Raw genomic sequence first — 12,381 nt, 5'->3', positions numbered from 1 at the left:
TCGACCTCATATATATAAAGTGTGGATTAGGACTCGGAGCTTATGTGCAAAGACGCTGCCCATGACGTGATTGGACAGCATTGTCAACAGGGAGGGTATTTATTGACATGCCCAGCAAATGATACAGCACCCATATTTCTGCTCACGGAACATCGATTTTATATTAGAATTCAAGCAAGAATCGATTCATAGCACAAGTGGGGGTTTCAAACACTCCTCTCTTCGCACATGAATGCAACTTTGAGGGCGGAGACCATGGCAGAGAACAACCAAATGCACAGACCTGGTCGAGAGACTGAAAGTGGTCGGTTCGTGATTTTGTTTCCTTGATACACAGAGCCGGCAGCCAGAAATCCAGAGCAGAGTCCAAGGGAGGAGAAAAATCATCCTCCTGCATATCAATTGGCAAATAGCAATCAAAGGAGAAGAATGACTGGTCTCCAGTAGGACTCAGTTTGGTAACTATTTTTATGCAAATCAACTTAGTCCTCAAGCCCCCACTTCCGCCTGGTGGGAGAAAACAAGAATCTTGCCAATCCAGCAAAATTCCATCACTTCTGGTTTGAAATATAGTCAGGTCAGGATCTAAAGGTATTCAAGTAGACTGTTCTGGGCCATCCCCCTTCACAAAGACAGGCCTACACCTGTGTGCATTTCCCTTCTGTATTGGAGCTCTGGGACACGGCGCTGTTCCTCTCCTGTGGCTTAAGTTGTCACAGTCCCCTGTGAAGCTATTTTCTCCTATGGTGCCAAACAAGAATTGGGGAATGGGCCTCCTGTGCTTTTGGACACCTAACCGTATTTGGGGTTTCAGTACTGCCTCTTTCTGGGATGAAACTGCTGATGACAAGGTACGGGGTGGGGTGGGGCACAGAGTTGCCATTTTATTGCTTTCTCTCATCTTCTCCACCCTTCTCCCTCCAGTCCAGGGAGGGAGGGCCTCTCCTGTGACCTCAATGTCCCCCGTGCTCCACTCCTTGGGCCTTTGGAAACACAAATCTTTGTCTCTCTTAACAAAGCCAGATTCCTGCAAATGAATGCATGGCTTTCTAGTTTGTTGTTTCCGTAATAGATTTGCCAAAATTAATTTAGCACTTTGATGGTATCTTGTTTTAGGTCTTACCCATCCTCCTCCTGGAAACAATGAATGCCCTTGATTCATGGAGTGGAGAGCCCAGGGGCAAACAGAAGCTTTGAAGGCTCCCTGGGAATGATGAATATATGCCAGTTACTAGGTCAAATATAATGCTATCATGAGGATGATCGTGATACCGGTCACGTGTTGAGTTTTTGTCATTTGCCAGGCGCTGTCCAAATACCTTTCTTTGCCTGTCTCATGTAATCCTCAGATCTATTCTGTGAAGCAGGCACGAGGCCCATCCCACTTTACTGATGAGGAAGCCGAGTCTTAGGAGCATGGGAACCATGAGCAGGTTGTCCAGCTGGGAACTAGAGGAGGAAGGATGTGAATCCCTGCAATCTGACTCCGGAGCCCTTACTCAGAACCATCACACACTGCTTCTTCCCTGAGTGTCCTGAATGTCCCCCCAAACGACGGGGGAACGAAAAATATGATTTAAAGAAATTTAAAAGATTATTAAAGCATTTTTGCTATATGGTGTTAACTCTGTACTCTTTCATACTTTGAAAGAAAACTCCTGAGATAAGACAATTTTAGAACACTTGAAAAGAAAGAGCTACCCAATTGATTTTCTGAAGTTATGTTGCCCTAATATGAATAAAAAAGACCTGATGAAGATAGATTAAAAAATGAAACTTTTAATGTGAGATAATATTATATATATATTTCTGCCACTGGTTCCTGATACAGAATTGCAAAAACCCTTGTTATTTCCCAAGTGATTAGAGCGCTAGGAGCGTCTTCTGTGCTCATGAGCTGACTCCTGGATGGCTCTTAGAGGGGCCTGGTCACCAGAAGGACCAAGGCATGATTAGAAGCTTGAACTTTCCACAACCCAACGCCCTTCTCCAGAGAGGATAGAGAGGCTGGAAATGGAGTTAATGGTCCATCATGCGTATGTGATGAAACCTCCATAAAAATCCCCAAATACGGTGTTCTGAGAGCTTTCATGTGGGTGAACCCCACATCCATATGCTAAGAGGAGGACGTACTTCAACTCCACGGGACAGAAGCTGCTCTGCTTGGGACCCTCACAGACCTCTTCATATCTCTTCATCTGGCTGTTCATCTGTATCTTTTGTCATATCTTTTAATAAACTGGTAAACATAGGTAACTGTTCTCCTGAGTTCTGTGGGCCACTCTGGCAAATTAATTGAACCCAAGGAGAGTGTCCTGGGAACCTCTGATTTATAGCCAATTGGTCAGGAGCACAGGTGGCAACCTGGACTTGTGATGACATCTGAGGTGGGGAAGGGGCCATCTTGTGGGACTGAGTCCTTAACCTATGGGATCTGACACCGTCTCCAAGTAGATAGTGTTAGAATGAGTTAAATCGTAGGACGCTTTGTTGGCATTCCAGAGAATTGTTTGTTGGTGGTGGAAAACTCCCATCCATTTGGTGACCAGAAGTGAGTGTTTTGTGTGAGTAGTAAAGGAGACACACAAGAGAACGATGGGTTTTTCTGGTACGATTCACTCTAATGCTCTAAAGGCCATATTGGACTTGCATATATGTGCCTGCCTGAGCCAGTAGTATTTCTAAAGATATCTGTATCATTAAGAAGGACAGCCACTATGAGTTTCATCTGTTCCCTACTGTCTTACACTTGACTGATTCACACGTTTATAGTGTTTGCCAGTTCTTAAAGATATTTGAGTTGCCACTAAAATCATTCATGATTGTAGATATTTAATCATCAATACAATTTTTTAGATCTTCTGAATTTGCAGATATATCTCTTGAAATGTGTGACCTGTAGCTCTTTTTATGTTATTAACTACACATTTTGAATCCTGCTCCCGAGAAGATGTCACAGAGGGCCTCTAGAGAGTTAGCCTGGCAATCGCTAACACTCACATCTCCACGTTTCACTCTCTAATTATGAAAGAAGACTTTTCTACACATTAGGAGTGAAATCATGAGCTATCAGGATAACTATAAATGTGGAGGTTTGTAGAAGTCTTGGTACGTACTAGCAAGTATAAAGTAATCACCTATCACGGCCGAGTAAGGCTTAATCTAGAATATATTAAGGGACAGGGCTGCTGGGAATCAACACATTGAAAGCAACAAGGTCTGGTCCCAGGAGACAAGAAAATATGTTGAAATAAAAAAAGAAAGATTAGAAAATTTAGTCTGGGATGTTTGTTTATTGAGGTATAATTGACATATAACATTACATTAGTTTCAGGTATATAACACAATGATTTGCTATTTCTGTACACTACAAAATGACCACCACAGGAATTCTAGTTACCATCTGTCACTAAACAAAGTTATAAAAAAATTTTTCCTGTGATGAGAGATTTTAAGATTTACTCTTTTAAGAATTTTCCAGTATGCAATACAATATTATTGACTCCATTCCCCATGCTGTATTCTACGTCTGCATAACGTACTTATTTTATAGCTGGAAGTTTGTACCTCTTGACCCGTTTCACCCATTTCGTTTGTCCCCCAACCTCCCTGTCCTCTGACAGCTACCAATCTGTTCTTTACATCCATGGATTTTGTTTTGTTTGTCCATTTGTTTTGTTTATTGAATGTAAGTGAAATCATATGGCATTTGTCTTACTCTGACTTATTTTGCTTAGCATTATACTCTCAGGGTTCATCCATGCTGTTGCAAGTGGCAATATTCATTCTTTTTTTATGCCCAAGTAGGATTCCATTGTATATGTAAACTGCATTGTCTTTATCCATTCGCCCATTGATGGACACTTAGGTTGTTTCCATGTCTTGGCTGTTGTAAATAATGCCTCAGTGAACATCGTGGTGCGCATAGCTTTTCAAATCAGTGTTTTCCATTTTCTTCAGATAAATACCCAGAAGTGGAATTACTGGATCATACAGTAGTTCTATTTTTAATTTTTGAGGAACCTCCACACTGTTTTCCACGATGGCTGCACCAATTTACCTTCCCACCAACAGTGCATGAAGGTTCTCTTTTCTCCACATCCTTATCAACACGTTATTTTTTGTCTTTCTGGTAACAGCCATTCCAACAGGTTTGAAGTGATATCACATTGTGGTTTTGATTTGTATTTCCCTGATGTTTAACGATATTGAACATCTTTTCATGTCCACCAGTTTGTCTTATTGGAAAAATATCTATTCAGATCCTCTGCCCATTTATTAATCAATATGTATTTTTTTTTGCTATTGAGTTGTATGAGTTTTTTTTAATATATTTTGGATATTAGCCCCTTATCAGTCATATGATTTTCAAATATCTTCTCCCATTCAGTAGTTTGTCTTCTCACTTTGTCAATGGCTTCCTTTGCTGTGTAGAAGCTTTTTAATTTGATGTAGTCCCACTTATTTATTTTTGCTTTGGTTGCCTTTGCTTTTGGAGACAGATCCAAAAAACCATTGCCAAGACCAAAGTCAAGGAGCTTACTCCTTATGTTTTTCTTCTAGAAGTTCTATGGTTTCAGGCCTTACGTTTAAATCTTTAATCCATTTTGATTAAAGAAATGGTGTAAGGTAGTAGTCTAGTTACCTTCTTTTGCACGTGGCTGTCCAGTTTTCCCAGCACCATTTATTGAAGAGACTGTCCTTTCCCCGTTGTACTTTCTTGCCTTCTTCATTGTAAATTAATTGACTTGCCTTGTTCCTGATCTTAGAGGGAAAGCTTTCAGCTTTTCACCATTGAGTATGATGTTAGCTGTGGGCTTGTCAGATATGGCCTCTATCATGATGAGGCATGTTCCCTCTACACCCACTTTGTTGAGAGTTTTTAGGTTGGATTTTGTCAAGTGCTTTTTTTGGCTCTATTTCAATGATCATATGATTTTTATTCTTCATTTTGTTTTGTGCAGCAAGATCCTGCTCCGCATACCTAAGCAGACCCTGAGGGCATGGGGGAATTGAAGTCAGTGATGTTTCTAACTGCATCACAGTTTCATTATGAAAAGTTCAGGTTTAACAGACTCTAAGTAAAAGGCAGGATTCAAGTAATACATTAAAGTATATTATAAATATTTAATCTATTATATAAATGCCAAAAATATATTCAAAATAAAAAAGGGTCTTTTCATGTGAAATGGGGCCAACAATAATTATCTGGAAAATTTACCCCATCCTTTGACATTATTTGGTTGGATAAATTATTATTATTATTTTTTAAGATTTTATTTATCTATTCGACAGAGACAGAGACAGTCAGCGAGAGAGGGAACACAAGCAGGGGAGAGGAAGAAGCAGGCTCATAGCGGAGGAGCCTGATGTGGGGCTCGATCCCATGACACCGGGATCACTCCCTGAGCCGAAGGCAGACGCTTAACCGCTGTGCCACCCAGACGCCCCTCGGTTGGATAAATTATTAATCTGCATATCACAGTTTTGGAAAAATAATTAAAAATAAGACAAAATGTCTTTCTACCCATATGTTCTCTGCAAACTGTCTGCTTGTGGGAGATTTGTAAATGTGAAAATGAATGTGCAAGAAAGAATCCAATGTGTTGGAATAAATTGCCTTTCTTACAGTTTTAGAGAGAGAACTGCACCCAAGACCCGGAGATAACGACTACCAAAATCCCCTGGCTTATGCTTTGTGCAGGACTGGAAACTCTGTGCATGACCAACAGCATTTCCCAAGTGATGGTGCTGGGTTTTCTACAGATAAACAGAAAACTTGAGCATTCTAGTGAAGTGATGTTATACGATGATGGTGTGTTTGTTGGGAGCAGGGAAAGCAGCCCTCTGGTGCATTGTTATTCTGTGCTGAAGTCAGACAGTCGGAATTGTCAGATCCATTTTACCGATTCTAGACTGTCTCTCCCATACGTTCCCATAAAGAGATTCTTTCAGGAAATACTTTCCCAGCAGTGGGCAGAAAATGAAAACCCTGAGATCTGAATACTTTTAATTAGCTGCTGACAACATATGGGGTGGAGAATTCTATCCACCATGTCTAGTCTTCTGTTTGTGTCTGACCAAGGATGGAGGAAGTGGCTGGTGTTCAGTGCAAAACAAAAATACGGAAAGTAGAGAAGAGAAAGGATGGCGAGTAGATCCTGGGAGCCTCTAGATCCCATTTAAATTAAAAGACTGTTTGCCACCCAAGTATGTCATGATCCATTTCAGAGTATAAGAATGCCTCTTTTATTATACCCAAAGCAAGTCAGCTAGGATTTGATACCTACTAAGAAGGCAATTTAATCTCAAAGATTTATTCCTAGCTCTACTTAATTAATGTTTCTGTTTGTTGTTTTGCAGCAAAGAGGGAGTTTGGAAGTTCTTTGGAAAAATAAACGTGGTATATAGTTAAAAAAAAATAAAAGGCTGTTTGGAAGTTTTTTCAATATCCCAAATATGCGAGTTTAAACATTTGTGAAAATATTTGAAAGACTATTTTGTGTATATAAAGAAAAGTGCTTAGTTACATGGTTTACCACTCAGGAGGTTAGGGTTTTGCCACTTTATCCTGGGTTGTATGGAAGCTGTGTTGGGAATTTTATCTGTATGAAAAATGGCTGAATAGAAAATTAACATTTCCGATTAATATCTTGTGATTTCAAGATCTGAAACTGTAAAAATACTAAAAGAAAATGTAGGGAAAAAGTTTCTTGATGTTGGTTTGGGCAATGATTTTTGGAATTGACACCGAAAGCTCAGGCAACAAAAGCAAAAATAGACAAGTGGGATTGCATTAAACTAAAAGCTTTGGCACAAGAAAGGAATCAACAGTGGGGCGCCTGGGTGGCACAGCGGTTAAGCGTCTGCCTTTGGCTCAGGGCGTGATCCCGGCATTATGGGATCGAGCCCCACGTCAGGCTCCTCCGCTATGAGCCTGCTTCTTCCTCTCCCACTCCCCCTGCTTGTGTTCCCTCTCTCACTGACTGTCTCTATCTCTGTCTAATAAATAAATAAAATCTTAAAAAAAAAAAAAGAAAGGAATCAACAGAGTAAAAAAAGGCAAACTTTGGAATGAAATAGAAAATATTTGCAAACCGTATGTTTGATAAGGGGTTAATATCCAAAATATATAAGGAGCTCATACAACTCAATAGCAAAAAAACAAATAATCTGATTGAAAAGTGGGCAAAGGACCTTCTTCAAAAGAAGACATACAAAAGGTGCTCAACATCTGTAATCATCAAAAAGATGCAAATCAAAACCACGATGAGGTGTGGCTATTATCAAAAAGACAAGAGGTAACAAGTGTTGAGAATGTGGAGAAAAAGGGAATCCTAGTGTGCTGTTGGTGGGGATGTGAACTGGTACATCCATTATGGAAAACAGTATGGAGGTCTCCCAAAATATTAAAAATAGAACCACATGATGATCCAGGAATCCCACTTCTGGATATATATCCAAAGGAAAGGTAATCAGCACCTTGAAGATGCTGCACTCCCATGTTCATCACAGCATTATTCACAGCTGTAAAGATTTTGAAACAGCCTAAATGTCTGTGGATGGATGAATAAAGAAATAGATACATGTTATATCCATTATGCTAAGTGAAAAGGAGACATAGGAAGGCAAACAATGAATGATCTCATTTATATATGGAATCTAAAATAGAGTCATAAAAGCAGAGGGTAAAATGTTGGTGGCCAGGGGCTGGGGATAGGGATAGGGAGAAATGTGGAGGTGTTGGCCAAAGGGTACAAAGTTTCAGTTATACAAGACAAATAAGTTCAGACAATCTAATGTACAGTATGATAACTATAGTTAACAATACTGTGTTGTGTACTGAAATTGGCTAAGAGGGGAGGTGTTAAGTATTCTCACCACACACACACACATAAAAGAAAGAAAATGGTGCCTGTGGAAGGTGATGGATATGTTAATTGGCTTGATCGTGGCGATGATTTCACAATGTATATGTATATCAAAATATCAAGTCATATACCTTAAATATCTACAGTTTTTATTTGTCAAGTATACCTCAGTAAGGGTGGTGACAAAATTTTATGATGAGAATGGAAAACCCGTTAGTGCACATGGGCTCCTCTCTCTCTTTCTTGCAGGTCCTCTTGGCCCCCAGACCCCATTATCTGGACAGAATATCACTGAACGCCTGGAGCGAGGCCATCTTCGTATTTTTAGCTTTATGATCTCCTCCTTACTTGTTTTCTGTGATAGTTTCTTTTGGCCTTCAATTCTGCAGGCAACAAATACTTGCGTTTTGTCTAGGGCCCAGCAGTCATGAAGATCTCAGTTTTACCGCCCCCAAGCTGAAGGTGTTCTAGTAAGAACAGAACATCCTAGACTCCCGAGACCAGCCAGAACTGCACTGTATGGACAGACAAGTCAAAAACAGCACAGACAACCGATCTAAATGGAGTGGACACAGGTGGGCGTGGGAAGACTGAGAGCGAAGGAAGGCCTGGATTTCCTCTGGCATTTGCCACTAGCCTGGTCTTCGTCCTCACTGTGGCCAAAGCAAGTCCCTTTGTCTTGAAAACTTCATTTTAAAAAAATGGTAAATATCCTCGAAGGAGAGTAAGAAGGAAAGTTGAGTTTCAGAGACAAAGTTAAATTATGTCAAGCACGTAAATTAGTGCAACTCCTGGGCAGGATCGGCGCCATGATTTCATTCTGCAAATACTTGTCTTTTTGCCTATTGCTGTGAATGCAAATTCCGTTGTGTCATAGAACCAGCTTTGTCTGAACAGCTCCAAAGACAAGAACATTTTCTAGGATCGGTGATTTTTAAATTCACCTCTTTGACCAGCCTTGCCTCCCCTTTTCCATTTTCATGCTTTATCATGATACTGATGGAGGGAAGGGGAGGCGGTTTAAAAAAGAAACATAAAGAAGGCAACTAAGTCAAGTTGTAATCCTGAAGCTTGCTGTCTGGTCAGTCAGCCGATCGTTTCCATGATGAATCCACTTAGACTCACTTTTCAATATTGATTTATTTATAGGGCACGAACTGGTAATTAGTTATTGACTCTGTGAAGAACAAATTATTTATAAAGCATTTATTCTATGATGTCACATGATACAAATGAACTTTAGAATGACCGATGTCTTTTCAAAACAGTTTAGTTTATTCCTAAGTACCAAAGTCCCCAGTGGCTACCATGCTGCTGGGGAAATCCAGTTCTAAGTGATTTGAAAACAATCATTCTGAGTGCAGACTTTTAAAAAAATACGCTAGTATATGTGGTGAAAAATAGTTGAGAAATAGAGTCAAAGAAGGAAAGAGAAGAGCTTAACAAAGCTATTTGTCCAAATCCATATCCAAAAATTTGTGAATTTCTAAGGTTTCCATTTACTTTATGCCCACTCACACCTACTCCATCTTTGCAATGTCCTTAAGCAATTGCTCTGAACCTATTTTTGGTATGTTATTGGACAGGTCACTTCACCTCTCTGCTCCTCCAATATTTTTTTCAACCTTCCCTTAAAAGTAGCATGTTTCCAGGTGTTGCTATTTCTTGGGTCATCAAGATTATAGAACACGTCAACGTTTCGAGATGGACTTGAAATTTCAAAATAAAACAACTGCTTCAAAAAATATTAGAAAACACTTGCCTCCACTTTTGAAGTTGTCACCATATCTGCTATCCCCTTAGTTATTCATTTATTTTACTTTCTTACCAAGTAGTAAGTAGTTGTCTAGGACTTTTTACATGCCTTGCTTTGCATTTATACTGGCAAATAGAGTCAACACATTTCTCCCCTCCTAGAGCTGAAAGCCATAGTCTAGAGCTCCTATTAGCTTCTCAAAAGACTTCAGAAAGTTCTCTGAACCAATAAGAGACCTAAATCTACAAATGGCACCTAAATAAATGTGTCCTTCGACATCCTTAAATAATCTGGTTAAGGAAATCAATAGAACTCTACAAAAGAGAGTCGCTGAAAGTAGAGACATTGAAAGCAAATTTTGTAATTTAGAGTTTCTAGTGGTAATCGAGTGGCTGTTAATTTTAAGGCTTGGAAAAGGAGCTACTAGGAGAATTTCTCCAATCCTTAGCTCCTCTTGTATATACATATACATATAATATGTATAAATTATATATAAATTGTAAAGGGAGGATCACTTTGCTTTCCACCCTCTCCTGTGATCACAAGATGGCAGTGTTTCTGAGCTTTGCTGCCACAGTAATTTGACTTAAAATGGAATTGGGCAGAATTGCTGTAGGGAAGTCAGAATAAATGATGTGGAGGAAACTTCGCATGTAAAATAAAACCAACCAGCAAAGAAAAAGAAACTGTTCAGGAATTTGCATTTCTGAAGCGGAGAGCTCGTGCCTAGGTCGTGAATATATTTGGATATTTACAGTTTAGTGACCTTTTCTAGAACTCTGAAAAGATTTGAGCTGATTGAGGTCTTGAGAGGAAAGAAAGGTGGTAAGGATGGGAAATAAGCTGGGACTGGATCATGAAGAGCTCTGCATCCCGCACTAAGGAAGTTTGATTCTGGTCCTCAGTGGGCAGCTACTGAAGGGTTTTTAAACAAGGGGAGGGGCAGGAATCATCAGGTTGTGTTTGGAAAGATAGCTCTGGCAGTATTTTATAGGTTGACAATGGCGGAGAGAGAGAATAGATACTGCAGGCAAGCTAGCTAAGTCAAGAAGCAGTCTGATGATTTAAATACGACTTAATTATCTAGATTAAAACAATGTCAGAGAGATGGGCGAGAGATTTGAACCATGTTTAAAACTGTAATCAATAGGGCTCAGTGATTATTTGTGACTTTGAAAGAGAGAAATTCCTAAATTAGGCGACTGGTTAGGTAGTCACATCATTATAACCAAATGAATTATGTAAGAGAGAGAAAATGGTACATAGGGGTTGAATTGCCGTGCCTGTAAAATATCATTTGGAGGAGACTAGTCACCAGTTGAGAATGAGGAATTAGTGTTTGATGGGGAAAGAGTGTGATTTTTTTTTTTTTTTTTTAAGAGGTGAAAGAGTGAGCCAAGTAGATCTCTGGGGAAGAGCATTCCAAGAGAAGGAAGGTGGTTTATGTGTTCAAGAAACAGTAAGAAGACCAGCTCAATCTCCTAACATCTATCGATTCATCAAATAGTTCCCGAGTGCCTATAATATGCTAAGCACCAAGCCGGGAGTTGCAGAGAAAAAACTATTCCCTGAACTTCGAGGAGCTACGGAGGAGATAACCACATTAAAAACCATATAGGGGATGCCTGGGTGGCTCAGTAGGTTAAGCATCTGCCTTCAGCTCAGGTCATGATCCCCTGGGTCTTAGAATTGAGTCCTCAGTGTGTTCAGGCTCTTGCTCAGCGGGGAGTCTGTTTCTTCCTCTCCCTCTGCCCCTCCCCCCACCCGCTGCTCCGGTACACTCTCTCTCTTAAATAAATAAATAAAATCTTAAAAAAAACAAAGCAAAACATATGGTTTGACTTTGCCACTGCGCCTTCTTTGTTCTAGGACATTTTAAACTCCCTCTCCCCCAGTCTTCCTCTTCCCCACCTCTTTGTTTGATCTCCCTTTTCTGTGGCCATCTCTCTTCTCAGCTGTGACATCACCCCATTTCTTTTTCTCTCTATCTTCTATCTCTCCTATCTTCTCCCCTTCCCCATACTAGCCTCTCCATCTCACCTTTGTCTCTCTAGTTCTCCCCGTCTCTCTTTCTTTTAGGAGTTTTTCCTTACCGTGGTTTTTCTGTAGCCTGAAAATGATATGCCTCGATGTAGTTTTCTTGGCATTTATCCGGCTGGGTGTTCTCTGAGCTTCCTGTATCTGGGGTTTGGGGTCTGAAATTAATTTGAGGGAAATTCTCAGTTCTATTTCTTCTGTTCCTTTTTTTTCTTCTTCTCCTTTTGGCAATCCCATCATGCATCTGTTACATCTTTGGGAGTTATCCTAAAGTCCTTGGGAGAGGGTGTGATCTTAAGTTAGAGTTTGGGGTATCACAGGGTCTAGGAAGAAAGCTGACACCACAGAAGTGGGCAAGTGCCTAGGGTATCAAGAATGAGGGGCAGTTTATCCCCCAAATAATAATCGCCATGGTAATAACAGTATTCTCCATACGACGACTACTATTTCCCGAATCTTATGTAAATCATGAACACATGCCTCTGACAGCAATTGCCTTTGTGTAAATCAGGTGCAAGGGTTACAATGTCCTATTTGTAGCATTCTGAAAACATGAAATCTAAGTAAAAAAGATGTGTTTGCCATACAAAGGCAGTTTTAAGGCCAATTGTCTAATTTCCTCCCCCTCTTCCATCCTGCCAATCACCTTTATGTCCTCCCTATCTAAGTTTTAAAGCCAGCCCTGGACAAGAAAACGAGAAGAGAAGAAAGCCAGGG

This window comes from Ursus arctos, unplaced genomic scaffold (genome assembly GCF_023065955.2).
Source record: "Ursus arctos isolate Adak ecotype North America unplaced genomic scaffold, UrsArc2.0 scaffold_11, whole genome shotgun sequence".
NCBI classification, from domain to species: domain Eukaryota; kingdom Metazoa; phylum Chordata; class Mammalia; order Carnivora; family Ursidae; genus Ursus; species Ursus arctos.
This window is presented reverse-complemented; position numbering follows the sequence as displayed.